This window comes from Zingiber officinale, chromosome 3A (genome assembly GCF_018446385.1).
Source record: "Zingiber officinale cultivar Zhangliang chromosome 3A, Zo_v1.1, whole genome shotgun sequence".
Lineage (NCBI taxonomy): Eukaryota > Viridiplantae > Streptophyta > Magnoliopsida > Zingiberales > Zingiberaceae > Zingiber > Zingiber officinale.
The window spans coordinates 83511531-83529263 of record NC_055990.1 but is presented as its reverse complement, the minus strand read 5'-3'; positions in this window follow the sequence as shown (position 1 = coordinate 83529263).

The window sequence follows — 17733 nt, the reverse complement described above, 5'->3', positions numbered from 1 at the left end:
GTTCAACATTATCTACTTATCGTTATCATCTCAATTTTTGTGAGTTTTTTTGTCTTGTTGCTATAAAGAAAAAAGTCAAAATTAAAAAAAATATTTTTAGAAAAAAGAAACAAAAAAAATAGGCTGAAATTCAAAAAAAAAAAAGAAAAAAACAGCAAAAAAAGGGACAAAATTTTTTTTTTAAAAAGGAAAGAAACAAAAAGAAGGTGGGTATAGAGAATTGTTATTTCTATACTTGCATTTTCCAATTTTACAATTCTTTTAAAGTCTTGTCTAGTATACTTGCATTTTCTAATTTTGTATTTTCTTTAAAGTCTTGCGTAGTATACTCCGCATCTCCTTTAAAGTCCTGCCTAGTATACTTGTGTTTTCCAATTTCATATTTTTCTTTAAAGTTTTGCCTAGTATACTCCCCATCTCCTTTAAAGTCTTGCCTATTATACTTGCATTTTCCAATTTCATATTTTCCATTTAAGTTCTGCCAAGATTTAATTCTGGCAAATTTCCTTTCAGTCCTTAATATCAGTTTTCAATTCTACAACTTGTATTTTTATATCAATTCCTATCTTTTATCCTAATACCTTTGGGAGTTATTTAATGGTGCTTATAGGGAAATTGCCACCATTCTAAGTTCTTTAAAGAGCTAGAGTGAGTTGAGTGATTGAGTGACAACAGTTTGCATTAATGGCGACAAGTGGAGAGGAAGCAAGACCGAGAGAAACACTTGAACAACGAGCCTTGAGACAACACTTAGAACACATAGAAATCAGATTCAATCAAATCCTCGATAGATTAGAGAGACAAGATGCTGTAATTTTGGGATTGTAAAATAGTCATTCTCTTCTATCACCAATTCTAGCATGACCAGATCTGCCACTAGAAACTCTATCATCAATGTCCTCAGATACACCATCATCATCATCATCATCATCATTGTTCTCATCACGGTTATATTGCGGGTAGAATTCCTACACAAAATTCAAGGCAATATAACTGTGATGACAACAATGATGATGATGATGATGATGGCGTATCTGAGGACATTGATGATAGAGTTTCTAGTGGCAGATCTGGTCATGCTAGAAATGGTGGTAGAAGATAAAGAATGAATGATTATGTTGATAGAAACTTGGGAAATATCAAGATGAAGATCCTTCATTTCAAGGCAAAAGAGATCCAGACGTATATTTGGAGTGGGAAAAGAAAGTTGAATTAGTGTTTGATTATCATAATTACTCTAAAGAGAAGAAGGTAAAACTAGCTGCGGTTGAATTTATTGATTATGCTATTATTTCGTGGGATCAAATTATTCTAAATAGGAGAAGAAGAGAACGAGAAACCCGTTGGCACTTAGGAAAAGATGAAATCTATTATGAGAAAGAGGTGCGTGCCATCACATTACTCTCGAGATTTTTACCAATGACTACAAAGTCTAACCCAAGGATCCACAACTGTGGAGGAATATCACAAGGAGATGGAGATTGCCATGATTCGAGCCAATGTGGAGGAGGACCGAGAAGCAACCATGGCAAGATTTTCACAAGGTTTAAATTCAGAAATTACAAATGTAGTGGAGTTGCAACATTATGTGGAGCTGTAAGATATGGTGCATATGTCCATGAAAGTTAAAAGGCAACTCAAAAGGAAGGGTTCAATCATGCATGGTCAAAATTCATCCACTTGGTAATCTAGTTGGAACAAAAGAGATGATAAATTTCCATCAAAGAGTAAGATCGATTTTTGAAGAATAAAGATGCTGGTTCTCCATTGGTCAAAGGTAAAGAACCTATCCAATCTTCAAGAAATAGAGATATTAAATGCTTTAAATGTTTGGGAAGAGGACATATTGCTTCACAATGTCCAATCAAAAGAATTATGCTTTTGAAAGAAAATGGTAATATTGAAACTGAGAGTGAGTCCGAGGATGATAATGTTGTGCCACCATTGATGGAAAGTGATGTAGAAGTGTATCTCGTCGAAGGTAAAGCCCTTGCCACTAGGCGTGCTCTAAATGTTCAAGTGAGGGAAGAAGATGAAGAACAACGAGACAACATATTTCATACCCGTTGCCACATCAAAGACAAGGTATGTAGTAAGATTATAGATGGGGGAAGTTGCACTAATGTTGCTAGTACTATCTTGGTTGAGAAATTGTGCTTACCTACCACTAAATATCCTTGGCCTTATAAATTACAATGGTTGAATGATTGCAGGGAAGTTAAGGTCATTAAGCAAGTATTGGTTTCATTATCCATTGGTAGGTATCATGATGTTCTTTGTGATGTAGTACCAATGCATGCAATTCATTTGCTTTTAGGTAGACCATGGTAATTTGATAGGAGGGTCATGCACGATTGCTTCACAAATAAATATTCTTTTAAGATGCATAGTAAACTTGTAACTCTTGTACCATTAAGTCCTAAGCAAGTATATGAAGATCAATTGAGGATAAAAAAAGAGAGTGAAAAAATAAAAGATTGTGAGAGAAAAAAAAATGAAAAAGAAAAGGAGTGTGAGAAAATAAATAGTGAGGATGAGAGTAGTGAACAAAAGAATGAAAAAGAAACAAAAAAAAAATAGTGCAAGAGAGTAAAAAAGGGAGCTTTTATGTAAAAGAAAGAGTGGTTAAGAGAGCTTTTTATTCTCAAGAACTGATGATTGTACATTTGTACAAGTAGGCTTATTTCAACACTAACAATCGTAACTCTTCTTTGCCTAGTGTTGTTAAATCTCTTTTGCAAGAATTTGATGATGCCTTTCCTGAAGAAGTTCCTGATGGATTGCCACCACTTGGGGGAATAGAGCATAAAATTGACTTCATCCTAAGAGCAGCCATTCCTTATCGACTAGCTTATAGGAGCAATCCTATAGAGATAAAGGAGCTTCAAAAGTAAGTTGAAGAGTTGATGAGAAAAGAGTATGTCTGAGAAAGTTGGAGACCTTGTTTGCTTGTGCCTAAGAAGAATGGAACTTGGATAAGGTACGTTGATTGTAGGTCTATCAACAAAATTACAGTAAAGTATTGTCATCCTATTCCTATATTAGATGATATGATAGATGAGCTATATGGTTCTTGCATTTTCTCTAAAATTGATTTGAAGTCTGGCTATCATCAAATTCGCATGCGTGAGGGAGATGAATGGAAAACTGCTTTTAAGAATAGGTATGGTTTGTACGAATGGTTAGTCATGTCATTTGGGCTAACTAATGCACCTAGTACTTTCATGAGATTAATGAACCATATTTTGCGTGCTTATATTAGGAACTTTATTGTAGTATATTTTGATGACATCTTGATTTATAGTAAGAATTTAGATGAGCATGTCAATTATTTATAAAAAGATCTACTTGTTTTGTGAAATAAAAAATTGTATGCTAATCTTCAAAAATCTTCTTTTTGCTCTAGTCAAATAGAGTTTCTTGGTTATATTGTTAGTGTTAAGGGAATAGCAGTTGATGAAGAAAAGGTTAAGGCAATTCGTGAGTGGCCAACACCAAAAACGATAACTGAGGTATGTAGCTTTCACAGGTTGGAAAGTATCTATAGGAGGGTTGTTAAAAATTTTAGTTCTATAGTTGTACCCTTGACTGAAGTTGTTAAAAAGAATGTTGGGTTTCATTGGGTTAGTGAACAAGTTTCAGCTTTCAACTTATTTAAGGAGAAGCTAAGTTCTGCACCATTACTTGCATTACCTAACTTTGTTAAAACTTTTGAATTTGAGTGTGATGCATCAGGAATAGGTATTGGAGATGTGTTAATACAAGAAGGTTGACCTCTTGCTTATTTTAGTGAGAAACTCAGCGGAGCAGTTATGAATTATCCAACTTATGATAAGGAGATGTATGCATTGGTGAGGGCTTTAGAGACTTGGCAGCATTACTTGTGGCCCAAAGAGTTTGCCATTCACACTGACCATGAATCGTTGAAGCATTTAAAGAACCAAAGTAAGTTGAATAGACATCATGCAAAATGGGTAGAGTTTATTGAATGATTCCCTTATGTGATCAAATATAAACAAGGTATGGAAAACATTGTTGCAGATGCTTTATCTCGAAGGTATACCTTGATCTCTACTTTGAACACTAAATTGTTAGGATTTGAATACATTAAAGATCTATATTCTAATGATCCTAACTTTGGAAATATGTTTGATGTTTGTCAACATGCTGCATTTGGGAAGTTTTATATGCATGAGGGATTTCTTTTTAGAGTGAATAGGTTATGTGCCCCTAATTGTTCACTAAGGGAATTATTAATCCAAGAAGCTGATGGTGGGGGACTAATGGGACATTTTGGATTAAGAAAAACTCTAGAAATATTGGTAGAGCATTTCTTTTGAACACTCATGAAAAGTGATGTAGTAAAGTTTTGTGAGAAGTGTATTACTTGTAGGCAAGCAAAAGCTAGATCTTTACCTCATGGATTGTATACACCTTTACCAATTCCTAGTGAACCGTGGGTTGATATTTCCATGGACTTTGTTGTACCAAGGTTTAAACGAGATATGGATTCTATTTTTGTCGTAATCGACCGATTTTCTAAAATGTCTCATTTTATTCCTTGTAGAAAAACAGATGATGCTAACCATATTGTGGATCTATTTTTTAGGGAGATTGTGCGGCTCCATGGAGTATCGAGGAGCATAGTTTCAGAACATGTTGCAAAGTTCCTAACCTACTTTTGGAAGACACTATGGGGGAAATTGGGAACAAAGCTTTTGTTTTCTACAACTTGTCATCCATAAACCGATGGACAAACTGAGGGAGTAAATCGAACTTTATCTACTTTATTGAGAGCTATCATTCAAAAGAATTTAAATGCTTGGGAAGATTGTTTACTACATGTTGAATTTGCTTATAATAGATTAGTGCATTCTGCTACTAATTTTTCACCTTTAGAAGTGGTATATAGGTTCAACCCTTTAACTCCTTTAGATTTGTCACCTTTGCTTGTCTCTGAGAGTCCCAATTTAGATGGTACCAGAAAAGCTGAGTTTATTAGGCAACTGCATGAAAAAGTTCGATTGCAAATTGAAAAGAGAACTGAACAATATGCTACGCAAGATAACAGGGGACCAAAGTATAACACCCCTAGAAAGCCTAGATAAGAAAGTAAGGATAATGAGAGTTTGAAGGTAGTGAAAAGAAGGTGTAAATATTCTAAGTTGAATATTAAGATGGGAAGGATTTAGATGATTAAAACTTTATGAAAGAAAATAAAGTTGAGAATATAAATCATCTATATTTATAATACATGGAATTAATGTAAACAAAAGGAAGGAATATGAGATAATATATATGTGTATGAAATATTTATGCATAATGCATAATATGGTGATATATGAATTATTATGTACAAAAGAATATTAATAATATGTTAGAAGAGAAATAGGATTGAACCTTGGACCTCTTGTAAGGAACATGTATAGGATATCAAAGGGGATAGGAGAATTATTGATAAGGAGAGAAAGGACTAAGTAGTTAAGAATAAGAAAGGATTCTTTTTACTTAAAAGGAAAAGGAAGTAAAAGAAGTAAAAATATACATAACCAAGTTTTGATCCTTGGTTCTCTTGTGGATGCATGCATATGTTAACCAAGTGTGATAGGAGAGGATATTGTAAGAGGAGAGATATGAATTTTAATTAAAGGAAAGAAAAGAGAGAAATTAAAGGAAAGAAAAGAGAGAACTCAAGAAGCATTTCTCTAGAATATTCTTATCATTAAAGAGGAGAAATAAATAAGGAGGATGAATCAAGTCATGTTTTCCTCCCCTCATTTTAGTATAAATAGGCATGGAGAGGTGGCTTCATCCTCAACTCACTCTCCTCCTCTTCTCCTAGAGGTGCCGAGACACTCCCTCTTTTCTTTCTTTCTTTTGTTGCCGAGCAACACAAGAGGAAGAAGCCTCTTCTTCCTCCTCCTCTCCACCAAAAGACCTAGCCACTTCTTCCTCCATTGGTGCCGAGCAAAGCAAGCAAGGAAGAAAGGTCCACAAGCAAGTTCTCAACTCTAGGAAACTTAAGCAAAGAAGGTAAGCTTCCCCTCACCTGTGGTACAAGGCTTTTATGTGATTTTCGGATTTATAAGGATTAGAAAACCTAGGAAAGAAGTTAAGAAAATTCGGCTAAAGAAAAGGTTTTCAAATCTAAGATGATTTAAACAAGACCTCATTTCATGATAAGATTTTCTATGCTATGTAGAAGGATTCTTTTCCATGATTTTATACTGATATGATGTATGATCAGAGGAGTATCTAACCCTAGGATTTAACCAAAAATATTTTAAAGAGGCTAGGAAGATTATTGTCTAACCAAACTAGTGCAAGGTTCCTTCTATGAAATGCTAAGGACCTTTCTATGGTTTTCTAGCTTGGAAATTAATTGGAACCAAAAGAAAACTCACTTGTATGCTTCGGACCAGAAAGGTTAAGGGTTAGAAAGACTAAACATGCTCCTATGATAGGATATAAAGTTTCTTAAAGGGTGTTCACATTGCTAGAAACTCATGAACTCTTTTTAGGGTTTTTCGGCCATGATAAAAGGGATAGCTTAGATTAGCCTAAACAAAAATATTAATATGCTCAAGACCTCTGTGATATTATGATATGAAAGTTGATTAATGCTCTCATGTTTAATTGGAATGTAGAAAATTAGTTACATGATATAAGACATGTAAGATCACAAGAGTCCTACCTTGTTTTTGATCCAATTTTGTGTATGATGTTCTTAGTAACTTTTGCCATGATATTTACTTAGGCTTTCCATGCTTTAGGCCACTTAAGAAACCTAGCTTAAGGACAGGTAGGTTTCGGCCATGAAGGAAAATAAAAGAAAAAGGGAAAGAAACCTAGGAAATGCTATACATAATGAGAAGAAATGAAATTATGTTATGTAATATGCCATGATATGTTATAGCATAAGGAAATGCTATACATAATGAGAAGAAATGAAATTATGTTATGTAATATGCCTTGATATGTTATAGCATAGGAAATGCTATACATAACGAGAAGAAATGAAATTATGTTATGTAATATGCTATGATATGTTATAGCATAGGAAATGCTATACATAATGAGAAGAAATGAAATTATGTTATGTAATATGCTATGATATGTTATAGCATAGGAAATGCTATACATAATGAGAAGAAATGAAATTATGTTATGTAATATGCCATGATATGTTATAGCATAGGAAATGCTATACATAATGAGAAAAATGAAATTATGTTATGTAACATGCCATGATATGTTATAGCATAGGAAATGCTATACATAATGAGAAGAAATGAAATTATGTTACGTAACATGTCATGATATGTTATAGCATAGGAAATGCTATACATAATGAGAAGAAATGAAATTATATTATGTAATATGCCATGATATGTTATAGCATAGGAAATGCTATACATAATGAAAAGAAATGAGAAAGGAAATGCATGAAAGATTGCTAGGGACATGATATGATAGTTATGCATGATAAGTTATTTTTGTATGGTTTGTACCAAGGGTGGGCTCCGTAAACGCCCCGGGGTCGATGGAGTATGACTCGGGCCTCGTCAGTAATGGGCTTCTGAGTGCCCTAGGTCGATGGAGTAAGACTCGGGCCTCGTCAGTAATGGGCCTCTGAATGCCCTAGGTCGATGGAGTAAGACTCGGGCCTAGTATGTATGCATGGTAGGGTTCAAGACTTGCTACCTGGGACCTACCTGTGAAGCGCGCGCATTATGTATGTGGTACAAACCGGGATCCCCTCTAATGATGATATTAATTTCAAGTACTTATAAGTATAAGTTTTCAAATTCATGATGCATTGCCTATATATGTGCTTGAATTATCTAATGATTAGATATAATGTCATGTGATATTATATGAATATGAATATGATACCCTTGTATGTCGTATGCTTATGATACCTCGCATGATATTGATATGCAATGATATGAATTCGATTTTAGTCAGTAGGAAAGGAACTTACTGAGCCATGAGTGCTCATAGCTTACTTTCCTTGTACCGCAGATATGGGGGACGGATATTCGGAACGACGGAGCAGCAGGAGGAGCAGATAGTGATGTGTGTGGTTGTGGCTCGGCAAGAACGATTCGTACAAATTAATATTTTTAGTTATATGATCAATATATGCACATTCGAACTAATCAGAATATGTGATATCATGCTTATTTAAATAAAAGGAATGATTTAAAATTTTCCGCTGTTATAGTATAACTAAAGCATGTACGTAAGTAGTATAAGATCGTAACGCCGCCCTTGGGTAAGAAGGGTGGGCGTTACAGGTGGTATCAGATCGAAGTTTTGCTAGCTCACTACACACACATCAAGCTCCTTCTTGTCGCTCCAAGTAAGTACAGTTGCTTAATTTATTTATATGCAAAAAATTAGTATGATACTCTAGGATACATGAATAATAGCCTAGGAAGGATACCTTAAGCTATACCCTAGAGAAGGGTGCATGATGACAAGTATGTGTTAAAAATAGTATGATACTCTAGGATGCATGAATGGTAGCCTAGGAAGGATACCTTAAGTTATACCCTAGAAAATGGTGCAAGATGATAAGTAGGTGATATTCTAGGATGCATGAATGGTAGCCTAGATACAAGAACCTTAGGCTATAACATAAGAGGAATAATGAATCTTTAAAATCTTGTAGAAATGGACTATATCCCATTCGAATACGATCCCGAGGATGTAGAATATTTTGGCGAATACCTCGAGTTCGCGGATGAACCCGATATGCTGGAATACTTCGACAACTATGTGAGCGACTCGGAATCTCCGGAACACTGCGAGTTCGGAGAGGAAGATCTCGAGGAAATCGAGGAAGGGAATTCGGACGATAATGAAGATGAAGATTCAGAAATTATGGAATATTATGAAGGAGAGAACGAGTTTCCTGAGATGGGCGAGGATGAATTTAACCTTGCTGAATACATGGAAATGGGTTTCAACCCCAACGATATAATAGACTTCGAGTGGGGACTGAACAACCTCGAGGGGGAACTAAACGAAGACCCAATGGAACCGGACGAACATGTTGAAGAAGACGAGGGAATGGATGAAGAGACAATAATCGACCCGGAAGAGGCATCGGAGATTCAACCTCCGATAATGCCTGATCCACCCCAGAATGATCTGGGCAAGTCGATACAGGTTGGGTTGATGATGACTACTGCTATCATGTCCTTTATGGCAGGAGTAGTCACAACCTACCTGGCCTTTTAAGAGAAGAAGTTATGAACAAAAAAATGTAATAAAAGCTTTTGATGAATAAAAAAAGTAGAAATGGTATCAATTTAAGGATGAGTCAAGGGAGATTGGAAGCTCCACCAACGTCTAAGGAATCTGAGCAGAAATTGTCATTCTAAGTTCGGGGACGAACTTTCAATAAGTAGGGGAGTTTGTAACACCCCTAGAAAGCCTAGATAAGAAAGTAAGGATAATGAGAGTTTGAAGGTAGTGAAAAGAAGGTGTAAATATTCTAAGTTGAATATTAAGATGGGAAGGATTTAGATGATTAAAACTTTATGAAAGAAAATAAAGTTGAGAATATAAATCATCTATATTTATAATACATGGAATTAATGTAAACAAAAGGAAGGAATATGAGATAATATATATGTGTATGAAATATTTATGCATAATGCATAATATGGTGATATATGAATTATTATGTACAAAAGAATATCAATAATATGTTAGAAGAGAAATAGGATTGAACCTTGGACCTCTTGTAAGGAACATGTATAGGATATCAAAGGGGATAGGAGAATTATTGATAAGGAGAGAAAGGACTAAGTAGTTAAGAATAAGAAAGGATTCTTTTTACTTAAAAGGAAAAGGAAGTAAAAAGAAGTAAAAATATACATAACCAAGTTTTGATCCTTGGTTCTCTTGTGGATGCATGCATGTGTTAACCAAGTGTGATAGGAGAGGATATTGTAAGAGGAGAGATAGGAATTTTAATTAAAGGAAAGAAAAGAGAGAAATTAAAGGAAAGAAAAGAGAGAACTCAAGAAGCATTTCTCTAGAATATTCTTATCATTAAAGAGGAGAAATAAATAAGGAGGATGAATCAAGTCAAGTTTTCCTCCCCTCATTTTAGTATAAATAGGCATGGAGGGGTGGCTTCATCCTCAACTCACTCTCCTCCTCTTCTCCTAGAGGTGCCGAGACACTCCCTCTTTTCTTTCTTTCTTTTTGTTGCCGAGCAACACAAGAGGAAGAAGCCTCCTCTTCTTCCTCCTCCTCTCCACCAAAAGACCTAGCCACTTCTTCCTCCATTGGTGCCGAGCAAAGCAAGCAAGGAAGAAAGGTCCACAAGCAAGTTCTCAACTCTAGGAAACTTAAGCAAAGAAGGTAAGCTTCCCCTCACCGGTGGTACAAGTCTTTTATGTGATTTTTGGATTTATAAGGATTAGAAAACCTAGGAAAGAATTTAAGAAAATTCGGCTAAGAAAAGGTTTTCAAATCTAAGATGATTTAAACAAGACCTCATTTCATGATAACATTTTCTATGCTATGTAGAAGGATTCTTTTCCATGATTTTATACTGATATGATGTATGATCAGAGGAGTATCTAACCCTAGGATTTAACCAAAAATATTTTAAAGAGGCTAGGAAGATTATTGTCTAACCAAACTAGTGCAAGGTTCCTTCTATGAAATGCTAAGGACCTTTCTATGGTTTTCTTGCTTGGAAATTAATTGGAACCAAAAGAAAACTCACTTGTATGCTTCTGACCAGAAAGGTTAAGGGTTAGAAAGACTAAACATGCTCCTATGATAGGATATAAAGTTTCTTAAAGGGTGTTCACATTGCTAGAAACTCATGAACTCTTTTTAGGGTTTTTCGGCCATGATAAAAGGGATAGCTTAGATTAGCCTAAACAAAAATATTAATATGCTCAAGACCTCTGTGATATTATGATATGAAAGTTGATTAATGCTCTCATATTTAATTGGAATGTAGAAAATTAGTTACATGATATATGACATGTAAGATCACAAGAGTCCTAGCTTGTTTTTGATCCAATTTTGTGTATGATGTTCTTAGTAACTTTTGCCATGATATTTACTTAGGCTTTCCATGCTTTAGGCCACTTAAGAAACCTAGCTTAAGGACTGGTAGGTTTCGGCCATGAAGGAAAATTAAAGAAAAAGGGAAAGAAACCTAGGAAATGCTATACATAATGAGAAGAAATGAAATTATGTTATGTAATATGCCATGATATGTTATAGCATAAGGAAATGCTATACATAATGAGAAGAAATGAAATTATGTTATGTAATATGCCATGATATGTTATAGCATAGGAAATGCTATACATAATGAGAAGAAATGAAATTATGTTATGTAATATGCTATGATATGTTATAGCATAGGAAATGCTATACATAATGAGAAGAAATGAAATTATGTTATGTAATATGCCATGATATGTTATAGCATAGGAAATGCTATACATAATGAGAAGAAATGAAATTATGTTACGTAATATGCAATGATATGTTATAGCATAGGAAATGCTATACATAATGAGAAGAAATGAAATTATGTTATGTAACATGCCATGATATGTTATAGCATAGGAAATGCTATACATAATGAGAAGAAATGAAATTATGTTACGTAACATGCCACGATATGTTATAGCATAGGAAATGCTATACATAATGAGAAGAAATGAAATTATATTATGTAATATGCCATGATATGTTATAGCATAGGAAATGCTATACATAATGAAAAGAAATGAAAAAGGAAATGCATGAAAGATTGCTAGGGACATGATATGATAGTTATGCATGATAAGTTATTTTTGTATGGTTTGTACCAAGGGTGGGCTCCGTAAACACCCCGGGGTCGATGGAGTAAGACTCGGGCCTCGTCAGTAATGGGCTTCTGAGTGCCCTAGGTCGATGGAGTAAGACTCGGGCCTCGTCAGTAATGGGCCTCTGAATGCCCTAGGTCGATGGAGTAAGACTCGGGCCTAGTATGTATGCATGGTAGGGTTCAAGACTTGCTACCTTGTACCTACCTATGAAGCGCGCGCATTATGTATGTGGTACAAACCGGGATCCCCTCTAATGATGATATTAATTTCAAGTACTTATAAGTATAAGTTTTCAAATTCATGATGCATTGCCTACATATGTGCTTGAATTATCTAATGATTAGATATAATGTCATGTGATATTATATGAATATGAATATGATACCCTTGTATGTCGTATGCTTATGATACCTCGCATGATATTGATATGCAATGATATGAATTCGGTTTTAGTGAGTAGGAAAGGAACTTACTGAGCCATGAGTGCTCATAGCTTACTTTCCTTGTACCGCAGATATGGGGGACGGATATTCGGAACGACGGAGCAGCAGGAGGAGCAGATAGTGATGTGTGTGGTGGTGGCTCGGCAAGAACGATTCGGACAAATTAATATTTTTAGTTATATGATCAATATATGCACATTCGAACTAATCAGAATATGTGATATCATGCTTATTTAAATAAAAGGAATGATTTAAAATTTTCCGCTGTTATAGTATAACTAAAGCATGTACGTAAGTAGTATAAGATCGTAGCGCCGCCCTTGGGTAAGAAGGGTGGGCGTTACACAAAGAAAGTGATCTTTGAACTTGGAGATTGGGTTTCGGTTCATATGAGGAAGGAAAGATTTCCTACTAAACTTCATACTAAGTTGCATCCACGAGGAGATATTCCATTTCAAGTCATTGCTAGAATCAATGATAATGCATACAAGCTTGACTTACCAGGAGAGTATAATGTGAGTGCTACATTTAATGTTTCTGATCTTTCTACCTTTGATGTAGGTGATCAAGATTCGAGGATGAATTCTTTTGGGGAAAGGGGGAATGATAGAGTCAAAGAAAGAGAGCAACAAGCTAACCATATGCATATGGTCAACCCACTCTAGATATTAATGATGAACCATTATGCATCAATGGAAGCCCAATTACAAGGGCTAAGGCTAGAAAGATGAAGGAAGCACTTAATGTACTAATTGAAGATGTGAAAGCCAAAGCTATCATTGAAGAAGGTTTGAGCAAGAGCAAGTCATTCGGCATAGTCAACCTAATTCAAGCCTTAGATGAGCTTAATTAGCAGTTAAGTCTCATGTCTATGTAGTAGGGATATGTATGCTTAATTAAGACTCAATTTCTACTTTTATTTGGGTTGTAATAAAGCCATAAGCTTAAAATGGCTAAGTAGTCTACATAGGCCTTTACTAAATGGGCTTTCTTTTAGCCTTTACGGGTTTTTTTGTCACCTTATAGCTATAAATAAAGGGGGTGATGGCCACACATGTATCTTTGACATATTTTTCAATCTAAAGTATGGTGAGGCTCTCACTTGTTGGTTCTTCATTGAATTAGAACTTATCAAGGTATTTCCTTGTGGCGTTCGAAGACTTATCAACCACCATACTAAGGTTGTGGTGTCTACCATCTTCTATACCAAGGTTCATGCTTTCCTAAGCATTGGGTCAAGGTTCATTTCATCAATCTTATCTATTTAGTTATTGAGATATCTTTCTCTTTGGATTCACATCAATTAGTGGCAGATAGCTATGATAAAAAATATAGTATTGACTATGACGAAACCTTCTCACCAGTAGCCACATTTAAATCCATTCAGATACTTTTGGCCATAGAAACTCATCATTATTATGAAATATGGTAATTGGATGTAAAAATAACTTTCCTTAAATAAAAATCTATTTGAGGATGTGCATATGATACAACTTGAGGAATTTCACATTCGGTGACAAAACCAAATTATGCAAGCTTCAATGGTCAATTTATGAATTAAAACAAGCAACTAAGAGTTGGAATACCCATTTTGATGAGCTAATCAAATAGTTTAATTTATCATAAAATCTAGATGAGCCCTGTGCGTACATTGAAGGTTAGTGGGAGTGCTGTCGTATTCTTTATGTTATATGTTGATAACATGTTACTTATAAGGAAACAATGTGTCTGTTCTAAAGTCGATTAAAGTTTGGTTATCTAAAACATTCTCTATTAAAGACATAGGGAAGAAACCTATATCCTTAGGTTGTTTAGTCTTTCACAATCTACATACATCGATAAAATGCTAAAATGGTTGAACATGGAAGAATCCAAGAAAGGTTGTCTTCCCATGTGACATGGGATTTATCTTTCAAAGTCTATGTGCTTGAACACACAAGATGGAAGGATTCACATGATTTAGATCACATATAAGTCAACTATAGGATCAATCATGTATGTTATGTTATATACGTTGACCATTATATCATATGCCTTGAGTGTCATGAGTAGATATCAATCTGTTCCAAGAATGAATCTTTGGATGGATGTCATGGCAATCCTTAATTACTAAGAATTTGTTCTTAATATATAGAAAATGTGATATGATTATACTTGGGTACACTGATACAAGTTTTTAGATGGACAAGGATGATTCCAAGTCCTAACTTGGATAAGTATTCACCTTAAAATGGAAGCACAATAAGTTGGAAATGTTCCAAGAAATAAACCGTTGCACATTCTACCAACGAAGCAGAATACATTTCATCTTTTGAAACATCAATGGAAGTAGTTTAGATCGTGAAGTTCATCACTGAAGTTGGATGAGGTTTTGAGCATTATTAAAACAATACTAGTTTATTGAGACAACAATGAGGTCATTTACTAGACTAAGGAATCGAGGTCTCATCAATGATCTAAATATGTGATTTACCATTATCATTTGATCAGAGATATCATTAGTAGGAAAGATATATAAATATAGAAATTTCTATCGAAAGGAACTTAGCAGATCGTTTTATGAAATATCTTAAATTAAGTTTGAGAATTATGTAGAGACCTATTGTATTTGATACTATAATGATTGACATTAGGTCAAGTGAGAGTATGTTATATTTGAGAGGTGTCCTAAGGCAATCGCCTTATGAAATGCACTATTTATTGGATAAACAAATATTCACTATTTGAGTGCATATTTTATATAAATTTGATTGGATCTTAAACTTATTTAATAAATATTCACAATACAATTCATTACATTAAAGAACTTGTGCTTAGATTATAACACCCGTGAAATATTTTTAGCTGCACATATGGGTATTCTCTTTTAGAATTAAAAAAAAAAGAAAGGGAAATAGAAACAAAAAGAAATAGAAAGAGAGAGGAGTTAAGGCTTGAACCTTGAACCCCTCATAATAGATAAAGCTAAATTGGTGTATGATAACCAATAGAGTCATGAATGATATAATATTAGCAAGGAATGGAAATTGTAGTTAAAAGTAAGAGTATGATTAAGTAAGGAAGCAAGAAAAAGTCAAGTAGCTTTCCTCCTCTTTCTCTTGGTTAAGAGAAGAAGCAAGCAAAAGACAAGTTGTTTTCTTCTTTCTACTTTCTATTTTCATGAGAATGAATGAGGGTGAGGGAATAGAGGAATCAAGGAGATGAATTGGGACATTTTCTTCCCTCATTGAGAATAAATAGGAATGAGAGAAGAGAAGGGAAAGAAAGTTTGGCTACTTCTTCCTCCTTCTTCTTCCTCCTCCTTCTTTCTCCTTTTTCCTCCTCCACTGAGACCTAAAACTCTTCCCTCTCCCATTTCCAAATCCAAGCTAAGATTTTCTCCCTAAGAAAACTAATTCACAAGAAGGAGTCCTCAAGATCTACTCCTTACAAGCAAGAGAAGCAAAAGGGAAAACTAGAAGGAGAAGCTTCCTTCTTCCTCTTCACAAGGGTACCTTCTTTTAAGAAAAGCCAAGCAAGAGGATGTAAGTATCCCCTCACTTGTGGTACAAGTAGTTCATGTGTTTTTCCATGAGTTTAGATTGCTTAAAAATCGAGGGTTGCTTCTTGAAACTTTCGGCCACCAAAAGTACAAAGAAAAAAACATAAGGAAGCTTAAGACCTAAACTAAACATGCTCACTATGTTTCTTATGAGATGTACCCTATGATAGGAGATTAGTTTAGTGTTCTTATGCTTGTACGTTGCTTAGAATTAGATTCATGTTATTTAAACTTTTGGCCAAGACATGAAAAGAAGACTTAGGAAAGCTTAAGACCTAACTAAACATGCTCAGGATGTCCCTTATGATATGTAACTTAGGATATGAGTTCTGTTTAGAATTCTAATGTTTTTTTTCTTCTTTATGTTGCTTGTAACCTAGATCGATGCTTAGTTGGTTTCGGCCATGATAGAAATGAAGGCCTAGGAGAGTTTAAAATTTAATCTATCATGCTCATGACTTTCTTTATGATATGGTATGAATATTTCATAGTGTTTTCATACTTGTATGTTTCTTGGAACCTAGATGCATCCCATTTTAGGGTTCGGCCAAGATAGAAATGAAGGCCTAGGAGAGTGTAAAATTTAATCTATCATGCTCATGACTTTCCTTATGATATGGTATGAAGATTTCTTAGTGTTTTCACGATTGCATGTTGCTTGGAACCTAGTTGCATCCCACTTTAGGGTTTCAGCCATGATGAGATTAAGGGTCTAAGAAAGCTTAAAAATCAAATCTAATATGCTCATGGTTTTCCTTGTGATATGATATGAAGTTATCTTGATATTCTTATGCTTGTATGTTGCTTAGACTTAGTTTCAAGCTCCTTAAACATTCGGCCATAACAAGATTAAAATACCTAGGAAGCATAGAACCTAAAATAAACATGCTCATAATGTTCCTTATGATATATAATATGAAATTGGTTTAGGGTTCACATGTTTTTATGTTGTTTGTAACCTAGATTCATGCTTGGCAAGTTTCGGCCATAACAAGATTAGAGGACCCAGGAAGCTTAGAACATAAACTAAACATGTTCATGATGTTCTTTATGATAAGTGTTATGAAGTTGGTTTAGTGTTCACATGCTTTCATGTTGTTTGTGTTAGGATGTATACTAAAAGCCTAGCTTTTGGTATAAACATTTATCTAGAAATAAGAATCACATTGGTCAAATGTCTACATTTTTGATAAATGTAGTTGCTCAATTAATTTATATTGCAGATAACATGGTGTGTGGTGTCACACACAGAAGATCATGTTATCGATTCCTTATAAATTATAAACAGTAGCTCACGACCAAATTGGAAAGACACAAACCATTGGAAGGTCGTAGTGTAATTAGGAATTAGTTTATCTTGACTATATAATTACACTAGTACACTTAGAGTGTATTGAGTAGGACCATTAGAGGTCGTTTCTTTTATACTGACTTTATAAAGAAACAAATACCTCAGTTATTATGGAAGTGTGTGCTCTTAATCCTAATATAATAACAGGCACATATATTTGATATTTATTTATTTAATTTATCAATGGGTGAGATTTAGTTCGATGAATCAATAAGCCCGATAAGTTGGAAAATGATATCACTTATAGTGTGTGTTGTTGATTATAGAAGGAAACTGTGTCCTAGTGATCTAGGTTGAGAATGTCTCCAAGAGGAGCTCATAAGGATTGTCATGTTAAACCCTGCAGGTGGACTTAGTCTGACATGACGATGAAGTAGAGTGGTACTACTCATGGAGCTAGATATTAATTAAGTGAGTTGTCAGTAACTTACTTAATTAGTGGACATTTGTTATCTTAAACACAGGGAGACTAACACACACATAATAGGAAGGAGCCAAAAAATGTAATTTGGGATTGGTGCGGTAGTTCAATAATAG